Source organism: Poromitra crassiceps, assembly GCF_964638095.1.
Source record: "Poromitra crassiceps genome assembly, chromosome: 9".
Lineage (NCBI taxonomy): Eukaryota > Metazoa > Chordata > Actinopteri > Beryciformes > Melamphaidae > Poromitra > Poromitra crassiceps.
In genome coordinates this window covers 53,978,010-53,990,509 of record NC_139630.1, presented here as the reverse complement: position 1 = coordinate 53,990,509, position 12,500 = coordinate 53,978,010, and the positions used below count along the sequence as shown (strand labels likewise).

Here is a 12,500-nt window from a genome sequence, read left to right as displayed (position 1 = left end):
GGCCACGTTATAAACAACAAACTAACGCTGGTGATCCGTATGGAAACAGTGTTACTCGAAATGGTTAAAAGTTATATCAATTTGGTTTTGGTTTTACTGCCATGTAACATAACTAACTAGCGGCAAATATTAACCACAGTAGGCGAAATAATAGGGGTTTGTAAAATAGTAACAGATTGGTCTCAAATGTGGAGATTTTGACCAGAATCCTTCACATACCACCCCAAAAGCCATATATATTGGTTAAAAGCTGAAAAAAAGTGCTTTGGGGTTTTCAGAATCAGAATCAGAAAGACTTTAGTTCTGCTTTAAGAAGTAGATTTTTGTGTTTCAGTGCTGCAGCCTGTGGGCAGCCCGCGTGGTGGTGATGTAACAGAGAGAGAGAGAGAGAGAGAGAGAGAGAGAGAGAGAGAGAGAGAGAGAGAGAGAGAGAGAGAGAGAGAGAGAGAGAGAGAGAGAGAGAGAGAGAGAGAGAGAGAGAGAGAGAGAGAGAGAGAGAGAGGTGCAGGGTCCTATAGGAGCCGCTCCGCCTGCCCTGGCTCTATAGGAGGACGCGGGGCGAGCGAGAGCGTCTGGCAGCCAGCCAGCAGCTGGCTCTGATTAGTCAGCCTGCAGCATCCTGACTGCTCTAGAACAGACCAGGCACAACTTGTGCAGACTGTGTTTGAGAGCACTTACTCTAAAAACCAGTGGTTCTCAAACGTGAGGTCCGGGGGACCACCAGGAGTCCTTGAGGGGGGGGGGTTCCAGTGGGTTGCCCCCAGTAAACGGATGAATTGTTCAAACTTTTAAACACCGTTAACTCATTCCCCCGCCAGAGGTTTTGAGAATAAGTCACTAGCCACCGCCAGGGTTTTTGATCATTTTCATTAATTGTCCAAGACCCACAGAATATTTTCTTCTATGACGACGTAAAGACTGAATATCACAAAAAAAGAAAGAGGAGAGCCTCAACTTTATGGAAAGAAAGAGTTTGATTCTACCTTCATCCGTCCTTTAGTTATCGACACCTGAATGTAGGTCGTTTTCACCAAAAACACCAGTCTGTGAGCAGAAAGCGGAGGAAAAGGCATTTTTGTAAATTAAGTCATCTTCACGGCTCCTGACCCGAATAAATGCCTTTTGATGGCGGATACTGGCCAGTGTTACACTCAACTATGATCCCTCATAATGATTTGGTTTCCCCTTCCTGTCAAACTCGCCCGTGGTGGCACAGCTTTCACTGGCTCTTTCACACCAGCCTTGAAAGCCGAAAAATGCACGGAAAATAGGATCCGCTCCTCCGATGTGAAAGTCATGAACGCGCGTTGGTGGTAAATTGTTATACGCCTTTTGTCCCGGGAGCAAAGCTTGTCACAGCGCCGGTTTAGCAGGCAACCCGCCTCACTTGAAAGCGTCGGAGCAGCAAGGCGGAACAGTGTGAATGCTTCACTTTCGTGTTTTCTGCACCTGCACAGCTGCACCTTCTTGGCTGGTATACATCAGCGATGTTTGGTTGTTGAATGAATTACACAAGGTGACACCATATCGATCTGCTTAGTCAGTGAATTTACTTCTATGAAATGTGTTGTATAAATAAAGTTGGCTTTCCTTGAATGCAATTAATGCAACACTTTGCTGCCAGAAAGTCAGCAGATGCACTCCGCGGCGGAGCCCGTTTTGATATTAAGACGAGCCCGCCCACCATGCGAGTGCACCTATCCTCCCTGCTCAGCGGACTAGGAGAAGGAGGGAAGTCTTGTTGTTGAATGAATTCGTTCATCATACAGTAGCCTAGGCTACACTAACCTATGAAAATATTCATTTGGGCTAGGAGGAGCTGGAAATCCCTCCGCTCGCCTTTCAATCCGGGAGCAGGGGATTTCACCTGAAAGTACACTGCAGCACGGGAATGTGGCCGTGCTGCTTGGCTCTGTGTGAAAGCAATTTCTGTGGCGAGGCTGCCAGGCTTTGTGGGACTCCTAAACTGCAATTTTGCGTGATCTGTGTGTGAAAGAGCCTTCTGTAACACCAGTGTGAGAAAAGAGATTCACTCGCCCCGGAGTGAATCTCTTTTCTCACCGGGGGGGGCGACTAGTTGTCTGTATAATGTCAGGAGCAATCTACCGGCTGAATTGTACACGCTGTCAAGAGTTTAGGAACTAATTCCTGAGGACAAGTGATTTGTGGACGTGTTGTCAGCGCCTGCAGCGTAGTGAAAAGAAAATCCTTCACGTTTGAGTAATGGAGTGCGAGCCTGTATTGATAAAAGATGCTGGATCAGGCTTTGAGCCGTGCCATGGAGCTGTGCTATGGACCTATTCTGACGGGAGATTGTTGCTTTTCTCTGCTTCCTGGTTTTGTTAGACAATCGTGGTCGTTCCTGTGCACCTTTAGACGTGCTGTCATGTTTCACAAGGTGAGTAAGGGGACATTCAGACCAAAAGCGTTTTTGGAGCTTCCAGCGTCTTTCTGCAATTCATTCTCTATGTAAGGACGCGCTAGACGTGCTCCTCTTTTAATGAACGCACCTGGCGTTTCAGCGCTGGTGGCGTCTGTTGTTTTTGGAGGAGCGCTGTGGGCGTTTTAAAGCTGCAAAAAGTTGAAAATTAGAGGAAAAGCGCCCTGATCGTCTTTTTCACTCCTCCTACCTTTTCTCCTCCCGAGGGATTTTCAACCTCGGCTGCTGCCAGAATTAGCAATAATCTGGCTTTTGTGTTGACAGTGAACAACATCAAACAGACAAAACTAGCTGGCTACCGTCCGTGTGGTCGTTGTGTTCTGATCTGTTACTGCACGCGACTACAGGGGAAAACAAACGGAGCACAAAAGAAACGCTCCGTGCGCTGTGTTTTGTGCACAATGGAAGCGCTCTCAACATGATTTTCATAGCGTTCTGACTGAAAAAAACGCTTTTGGTGTGAATGCTTACTAAGAGAGCCATCTATCACATGACGGTAGCGACACTTTTTGCCGTCCAGAGACGTCAATGGTGGGGAAGTTTGCCTGTTAAAAGACGTCGGTAGACGGTAATGACGGAAGACAGAATGAGTTAACAAACACAATTAAGAGAATGTAGAAGAATGACTGTTGTGATCATGGTTTCTCTGTTCATCACAATACAGACGGTCACACAGAGTCCTGGGGCCGGTTTCACAACGATAGACTTTGACTATGGCTTAGATATAGTCCGGTTTCAGATACATTCCGTTGCACAAAGCAGTTTAGTTCTTGACTAATCTTAAGCAGGACTATGGTACAATGAATTCTGGGTAAAATAAGACTCTTTTCAAAGTAGAAAACATGGCCGTTCGACTAACTGCATCCAGATGCTCAGCCCTGTTTACTCTAGCAGAAAATAGTTGGTCTTGTGGAAGAACTCAACAGTCACAACAAGGACATTTTACGTAAAAAATGATATGGGGGGAAATTGCAGCGAGAGTAAACCGTGTTAATCTGACCATTTCAAAGACCATCAGACGTTAGCTTTCTACCATTAAATCATTAGCTACATTAGCATAGCAAAACCACCATCACAAAGTCAAACTTTTCGTTTGACTAGACTAGACAGCCTATAGAGAGCCAAAGTCACGCCCACCCTTTATTTCCCCATAGATATTTCATAAAAATAATGCTTATAAAAATAGTTTTGCTTGGTCAAACCAAATGATTCAGCTATATTTAGAAACGGCAGAGACCATAGAACATTTCACTCAGTCCACAAATAGCTGATTAAAATAGTACATTTTTTCAATGTTTTGTTTTGGAGTGAAATGTTTTATGGTCTCTCCCGATTCTAAATATAGCTGAATCACTTGGTTTCAACCAAGTAAAACTATTTTTTATAAGCATTTGACACAATGTCTATGGGAAAATAAATCTCTTGGTGCGCATGCTGAAGCAGGACTGACATTGACTTTGGCTCACTAATGTTACCTGTATTCTCCTCTTGGCTGTCATCTTGCCTCTGTCTCTCCCTCTTCACTCCGCAGCTCCGCTAACGTGGCTCTAAGCTAAGGCTTATACCATGTCTACATTAAGGCCATTTTTTAGAGATCTGCACTTCGTTTGCATCTAATATCATCCACACTACTACACTGAGCCCGTCTTCGTCATCAAAATCCGGGTTGAAATGTCAACGTAGACGTGGAATTTTGAAACGATGCAACTAACCTACTTGTACAGCAGGGGGCGGTAAGCACCTTGAAGCTGTCCGCGACCCGCCTAAAAACCGAGAGAAGAAGAAAGTGTGTTGCACTGGTGACACACTTTGGTGCGAGCTGAGAGAAGTGCCATTTTGACTAACGCTACACTGTTACAACATTGATAACCAAATTCTGACCTTATTTGTGATTCAAAGCATTATGGTGGCCTGAATGTGGACTAATAGGGTCCTTGATATGAAGAAGCAAAAAGCTTGAGAATCACCTTTTCATATCAAGTAGCCTAATTTAGTGTGTGTGTGTGTGGGGGGGGGGGGTCAGTTGATTTGAGATTCCAAACAAAGCATCCGTTGGACTCTTAAAGCGATTGGTCCTGATCCCAGATCAGATTTATCATAAGAATTAGGGGTGGGGGGGGGGAATCGATACACCATAGTATCGCGATATTTTGCGTGATGATATTGTATCGATATTTTATTATATCATGTGCAAAAAAACTGTTTGCTATTACACTACTAGAATAAGAGAATCAATTGCTTTTTCAATTGATTCTGTCTACTTGACAATGTTACTGCAATAAAATGGTTGAAGTCAGATAAACAGACTGGAAAATTGATCTTATATAAACCAGATGTTGACAAAGTTTTCCTTTGGGGACATCATTTGCAGTTGAAAAAGTAAGAAATCACAATATCTCGAAATATCGCAATATTCAATATATCGCAATACTAGCATATCGTAATACTATCGTATCGTGACTCCAAGTATCGTTTTAGTATCGTACCGTGTAGGGGTGGGGGGAAAAATCGATTCACCTAAGTATCGCGATTTTTAATGTCACGATTTTTTGGATCGATCTTTTATTCCAGAATCGATAATCGCAAATTGCAAAAAAAAATTTTTTTTTTTTTTTTTTTTTTTTTGGGGTGCTTGCAGTCAGGCCACTCACTGAACAGCAGGCCAGGCGCCGCCTACTGGTTTACTAGTGGTTTTATTACTTTATTAGTTAGTCTGAAGTAATAATTACACTTCAGGGTTAAAGTGGGTGCATCTCATTGTAAAATTTGACTTCAAGGAAGTTAAAACGGCCCAAATCTGGCTTCAAACGGCACAAATTGGGCTTCAAACGGCACAAATTTCACGCGCGTCGGCCCATATCGGACTGGCCTGCTTGGTATCTAATGCCCAGCCTGAATTATGATCCCATCCGCCCCTGTTTTTAACTATATCGCCCAGCCCTACTCATGATATATAATATACAGTCTCTAGTGTATGATTCAACTTTTCCCATGTTCTAATCTAGTGTAAAAAAGCAAACAAACTGAAAAAAGAACAGAAAAAAATAAACAAAAATCGCAATAAATCGTAATATCGAATCGCAATAATCGTAGAATCGCAATACTTAAGAATCGCAATATAAATCGAATCGGCACCCAAGAATCGTGATAGAATCGAATCGGGAGATAAGTGAATCGCCACAGCCCTAGTACCGTGGGCATCTGGTGATTCCCACCCCTAATAAGCATCATAAGCAGTTTAACGCAGGAACAATCTGCTGACTCCCAAGTGGCTGTTTTAGGTGTTGGTAACAGATCTGACTTAATGTGATGCGTCCACTAGTCTGGACGAGTCTCGGCTAGTCTCTCTCCCCAGACGCAAACATTTCATTGAACCGCTCTCTCATACTACATACATGAGTCTGTGCCACTTCACAGCCCTCGCTGCTGTTTTGAAGGGGGGACAACTGAACGACTGACAGGTCGTAGCACCAAGACTATTGACTTTTAAAGTCAACGGAGTTAGGTTGATTTTCAACCTGACTGCTAAAGTCGTTACCGATTGGTGGGTTCAGGATTCCGAACCCACCAATATAACCAGCAATATTAATTGCTGGTTTCTAGCAGTCAACATCTATCTTTTTTTTTCTCTTTTAATTACCAATGGGTCACTGAAACACGTCCTCTGATGTACTGACCCTAATTAAAAGAAAACAAGTAGCAAAGATAACACTTGCCCTGGCCTGGGCAGGAGATATGGCCCTAAACCTCTACCGTGGGATTCCAAAATAACCAAATGCCCATTCAGGTGAATCAGTTCCAGCTGATTTATTCAGTGGCCAACATACAGACGTCATCAGGACATAACGCACTTCCCTCGCTACAAAACAACCTGGGATGCCCCGTGCTCTCTTTAGTCTATATTGCACAAAATAATGAGCAAAACAATATGTGCCATTAACTTAACGAGGATATAAAAAAAAAAATGCAACAGAAAAGTTTCACTCCTGCTACCCATTCACACACAAATATACCTCAAGTCCTAACTTTAACTATTTTACACAACATATACAATCGGGACCTGGGTTCCACTCCCCGGGTCCAATGTTAACGCATAGGTTTGAATCCCTGTCTGTACATTAAAACAACAGCAAGGCATTCATCAAGCAAGACAGGTCGGTAGGATTTTAACCCTCGGCATGCTCAATAACAAATTATATTAATAACAAGAAGAAGAAGAAGAATGAACCGGGTAGAAGTGCCTGAAGAACCTCGCTGAAAGCACAGCGAGAACATTCCCTTTAACTGTACAAAAATATGCCTGAAAATAGTTTGACTTCTCCTTTTAAAAAAGATGAGGTATGCTTGGCTTATGTATCAAAACGCTCGGCTGCTTCTAACGGAACAGTTCATCGTTTTCCACAAAGTAAAACGGTCGTGTGAAATAGAGAAAAAAAGTCACATAAAACAGTCCTTTAAAGTTGGAAAAACAACAAAACAGTTTGTATCCTGAACAGTGTAGTCGGGTTCGGGCCGCACCCGGTATTGGCCTGGACGGGAATGCATAGTTCACATCCTGGTTCCGACCCTAGCGAACGAAAATATCCATAAAACCCTGTTGAGGTGACAGACGTCACAATTTTTGGTGAGGAGGGGCACTTGTTGGGACGGGTAGAATCGATAACCGCTCCCTGAACCGATAACGCCCCTCCAAACCCAGGTCTAGGAACCAATAAGCACTTTGAAGCAGAGTCTGGAAAAGATACCCCCCTCCCCCCTCCCAAAGCAGGTTTGGACCCAATAATCCGCTCCCTGACTGGGTCTGGACCTCCGCATTGCCTTTCAAACCGGATCTGGAACAGATATCCCTCCTCCCCCAAACAGGTGTATTTGGTGAACATCAGATTCTGTGACCTGTAGTATTGGAAGAAGTACTCTGATCCTTTACTTAAGTAAAAGTATCAATACCACAATGTAAAATCACCATTACCAGCTAAATTGACTTAGAATAGTAACGTAAATGTATTAATTTTGCACAAAATTGGGCTATGACTGTGCAGGATTATTACTTGTGGTATTGATACTTTTACTTATGTAAAAGGATCAGAGTACTTCTTCCAACACGGCAGGTCACAGAATCTGATGGATCACCAAATACGGTGTAAAACCTGGTCTGGACCCCCCCCCCCCCCCGGGTCTGGACCCCATCACCTGGTCCAGATCAATAAGTGAACACCAGGTCTGAGAAGTTGGCTTCCAGCCAATCCCCGGCGATCATCTCGCTGAGCTCGGGCGTGCAGTGATCCGGGAAGTCAAAGTGAGAGCCCAGGCTGCCCTCGCTGCTGCACCAGTCCAGGTCTTTGTCCACCAGGGACAGGCTGAGGTTGTGAGAGGAGTTGCCCGGGTCCGAGGCCTGGCGCCCGGCCAGGAGGCTGAGGGGGAAGTCGCTCAGGTCGTCCAGGTCGTCCCCGCACGACGACGAGGTGGACCCAGAGCGGGAGGACGACGCCGGGGACAGGGAGGCCGGGTACGAGGCGCTGGTGCTCTGCCTCGGATAAGACAACAGAGAGCAGGGGGGTCAAACTCTTATTCTGTCCTGCTTTTCATATGTACATGTAAACTGTAAAGTGTATTTCTATTGCCTGTTGTTTGTCCTACATGTATGGTGGCACTCAGCTTTCCCCCCGGGGGATTAATAAAGTTAATCGTATCGTATCGTGTTCCAATTTTGCTTTGGGGCCCACTATCGAATTAAAATGGAGGCAGTGTCGTTTCACCTTTGATTGAAAAATGTTTCCACCAGATTGAAGAAAATACACGATGTGATTTTGTTAACTAAATGTGCGTCTCTTGGTCCAAAATACAGCTAGATTAGCTCATTACATCATGATACATGACCGAACAGGGCATCAGTCGACATCATGTCATGTCTTTTTGGAACCATTTTTCAATCCCAAGGTGAAACAGCACAGATATGACGGTTCATAGTGGGACTTTCCCTGCCCGGCCCATTCACTTCAATAGAACTGGCCCATTCACTTCAATAGAACTGGCCCATTCACTTCAATAGAACTGGCCCCAATGCAAGAGTTGAACGCTGTCTTATCCTTCTTTTTAGGGTCCTTGGGTTGCACTGCAACAGGAAGTAAGGCTAGGGCTAATTTTAAACTCTTGATGTTGTCCAATTGAAACGGTCTATACACATACACACTGCACATACACACTATACACACTGCACACACATACACACTATACACACTGCACACACATACACACTGCACACACATACACACTGCACACACATTGCACACAGTGTCAATAATTACCTGGTGATGTTTTTGAAGCTGTAGAAGAGGCGGTGGCCCGAGGCTCTGGGCCCCAGGCGGGAGTGTCCGGTCCTGGGCTCGGGCTCGTACAGGCTGGCCCCCTCCGGCCCGGATCCGGAGCTCAGCGTGGGGCTGGCCGGCACCTTGGCCAGCCCGTACCGGACCTGCTGGATCGACTCCTCCTCCTCCTCCACTTTAATATCCTCCACCTTGATAAAGCGGGCTGCAACAGGCTCGTCCACCGGCTCCATCTTAATAAACAAGCGCTCCTCGAACTCCTCGTCCTCATCTTCATCGTCGTCGTCGTCGTCATCATCGTCGTCGGTAAAGTCGTCGTCAGTAAATTCCCGTTTTATAGGCTTGTTGGTCGTAAAGCCGGCGACGACGTACCTAGGCACGGGATGTGAAAATGTCATGTCACGATTATCCCAACCTAAATAACTGTGATTCATATTATCATCCTGGCTCAACAGCTTGATGAGGGGGTCCCAGGGGAATCCCCGGCAAAATGAGTAAATTGTGTGAGTTCACTAGGATTTCAATGACTAGAAGTTAGCACCAAGGAGAGAATGTAGTGCATACTTGGTCGTCATAGCTTTAGTGAGCTTTATGGACTCATTGAAGCTGATGAATTGTTCAAACTTGAGCATTATTTCATTTAGTGAACAGTCAGACTGTAGAAGAATGACTGTTGTGATCCTAGTGTCTGTTATCTCTCTACATGGAGTTCTGGACTAAATCACATCTGACAATAATAAAAAAATATTCTCAGATTTGGGTCTGAGAGATAAAATCTCATTAAATGGGGGTCTACTGTGGACTGGATTGGGGCTGGAGATTCACTGAGCTAGACAGATTTTTCAAGTCACTCCGGATTAAAATAAGTACCGGTAAATGTTTTTTTTTAAATCCAGATAAAACAGTGGTTCTCAATGTGGGTTCCGGGGACCCACCAGGGCTGCTTGAGGGGGATCCAGGGGCTCCCAAATTGATGATTTGTCAAAGTACAAGTTAACACACTTAACATACACATTAAAGGAACACTCCGCCCATTTTCAACCACCTTTGTATCATTAGAACATCAGTAGTATATCAGAAAACTGTAAACGGTTTTGAAGTGTGTCATTTGACAGTTATTGAGTGTTAAAGTGTGGACCAGTGACATCACTGGTCCACACTAACTCAAATTAATAACTCATTAACTCAAATCAACTCTCAATAACTGTCAAACTATTCAACATTCATCTAGTTTGACAGTTATTGAGAGTTGATTTGAGTTAATGAGTTATTAATTTGAGTTAGTGTGGACCAGTGATGTCACTGGTCCACACTTTAAACACTCAATAACTGTCAAATTAAATGACAGACTTCAAAACCGTTTACAGTTTTCTGATATACTACTGATGTTCTAATCATACAAAGCTGGTTGAAAATGGGCGGAGTGTTCCTTTAAAAATTGACTATTTAAAGCATATTTCAATGGTAGCCATCTGCATATATATATACACATATATATATATATAGCTTGAGAATTACTGTCCAGTCCATAGAGATTAGAGCCACAGATCCTCATTAGATTTTGACCGATTTTTTTTTTTTATTATAATTTTTGTATGCTTTATTTTGTAAATAATCCCATCCCATAACGTTACTGTATAGAGATAAGCTATGGTCAAAACTGTCATTCTTGTAGCGTTAAACTGAATAAGAGTGAATAATAGTGTTAGCTGGGGACCCCCCGGACCCCATGTTGAGAAACGCTGCGATAAAAAGCAGTGACATCCATCCCTCCCTGCACGGCACGTACCTGTACCGCGGGTCCCGGCTGTGCTGATGCCTGTGCGGGTCCGGGCTGTGGTGATGCCTGTGCTGATGCCTGTGCGGCTGCTGGCTGCTCGCTCTGCCGGCACACAGCAGCGGCTTGCTCGGCTTCAGCTTGGAGGCTTTCTTGGCTCTTTCCTTCCCAGTGGCTCTTCTCTCCTGGACCGGCGGCGCCGGCTTCCCCGCCGCCGCCCCGGGCTCCAGCCTGGGCTTCTTCTTGGGCCGGTACTTGTAGTCGGGGTGGTCGGCCATGTGCTGCAGGCGGAGCCGCTCGGCCTCGCGGATGAACGGGCTCTTCTCGGCGTCCTGCAGGCTCTTCCAGCGCGCGCCCAGCCGCTTGGAGATCTCGGCGTTGTGCATGTCCGGGCTCTGCGTCATGATCTTTCGCCGCTCGATCTGCGACCACACCATGAAGGCGTTCATGGGCCGCTTGATGTGGCCCGAAACGGCCGCCGTACCGCCGCCGCCGCCGGAGGAGGAGAGCGAGCTGCTGCCGCCGCTTTTTAAACTACTACCGCTCTCCTGGCTGTCCCGCTCGCGCTTCACCGGGCTGTCGTCGGGCTCGCGCTTCACCGGGCGCAGCAGCTCGCTCTGCCCGCCGGACCCGCATTTTAAACGAACCGTCGTCTCCTCTCCACGGTGCTGCTGCTGCACCATTTTCAAGCACGCGAGAGAATCCCCGAGCTCGAGCCGTCCACCAGAGGCACTTTTACCACTTTATTTCCTGTTTTTACACCGTCTCCCCATAGACCGTAGAAAGAGCTGTTCTCTCCTCCAGCTGCTGTCTGTCCCCTCTCTCTCTCTCTCTCCCTCTTTTCTCTCAGCCAGACAGTCTCTCTCTGTGGGAAAAAAAACCAAAAAACTTTCAAGCCGGCGTCTTATTAACTGGCTGTCATGCGCCCGTCTCAGCCAATCACAGCTCTCTGTCCCGCCCCTAAGCCCCTCCCCACGGCCAGACCTAGACGTTCTGATTAACCCCTTCCCCCCTAGTCACACAGATAGACTGAGATGATAGATAGATAGATAGATAGATAGATAGATAGATAGATAGATAGATAGATAGATAGATAGAGAGAGAGAGAGAGAGAGAGAGAGAGAGAGAGAGAGAGAGAGAGAGAGAGAGAGAGAGAGAGATAGATAGATAGATAGATAGATAGATATTATGGATGGATAGATAGATAGAGAGATAGATAGATAGAGAGAGAGAGAGAGAGAGAGAGAGAGAGAGAGAGAGAGAGAGAGATAGATAGATAGATAGATAGATAGATAGATATTATGGATGGATAGATAGGGAGATAGATAGATAGAGAGATAGATAGATAGAGAGAGAGAGAGAGAGAGAGATAGATAGATAGATAGATATTATGGATGGATAGATAGATAGAGAGATAGATAGATAGATAGAGAGAGAGAGAGAGAGAGAGAGAGAGAGAGAGAGATAGATAGATAGATAGATAGATAGATAGATATTATGGATGGATAGATAGGGAGATAGATAGAGAGATAGATAGATAGATATTATGGATGGATAGATAGGGAGATACAGTAGATAGATAGATAGATAGATAGATAGATAGATAGATAGATACATAGATAGATACATAGATACATAGATAGATACATAGATAGATATTATGGATGGATAGATAGACAGATAGATAGATAGATAGATAGATATATTATGGATAGATAGATAGATAGATAGATAGATAGATAGATAGATAGATAGATAGATAGATAGATAGATAGATAGATAGATAGAAGGGCACTTAACGGACCTACTGGACATTATAGGCTATGGACATTTACATGTAGGCCTACCCCACTATGTCGGTTTAAAGGACTTTTTGCACTTAATATTTCAGAATTTGAGATTGTTTTCTGTTTGCTCCTTCTTCTGCTATTGATGTGATCGCTGCACCTCATACTGCACA

General features: G+C 44.8%; 1 pseudogene across 1 annotated transcript; it reads right to left on the bottom strand.

The window, feature by feature from the left end:
* Window positions 1-7,640: 7,640 nt before the first annotated feature.
* LOC310782402 (transcription factor Sox-11-A pseudogene) lies at window positions 7,641-11,223 on the bottom strand (annotated as a pseudogene). The gene is made up of 3 exons: window positions 10,553-11,223; window positions 8,746-9,135; window positions 7,641-7,968 (listed from the first exon to the last, which is right to left on the bottom strand). The product of its transcript is annotated as a transcription factor Sox-11-A pseudogene (transcript).
* Between the last annotated feature and the right edge of the window lie 1,277 nt (window positions 11,224-12,500).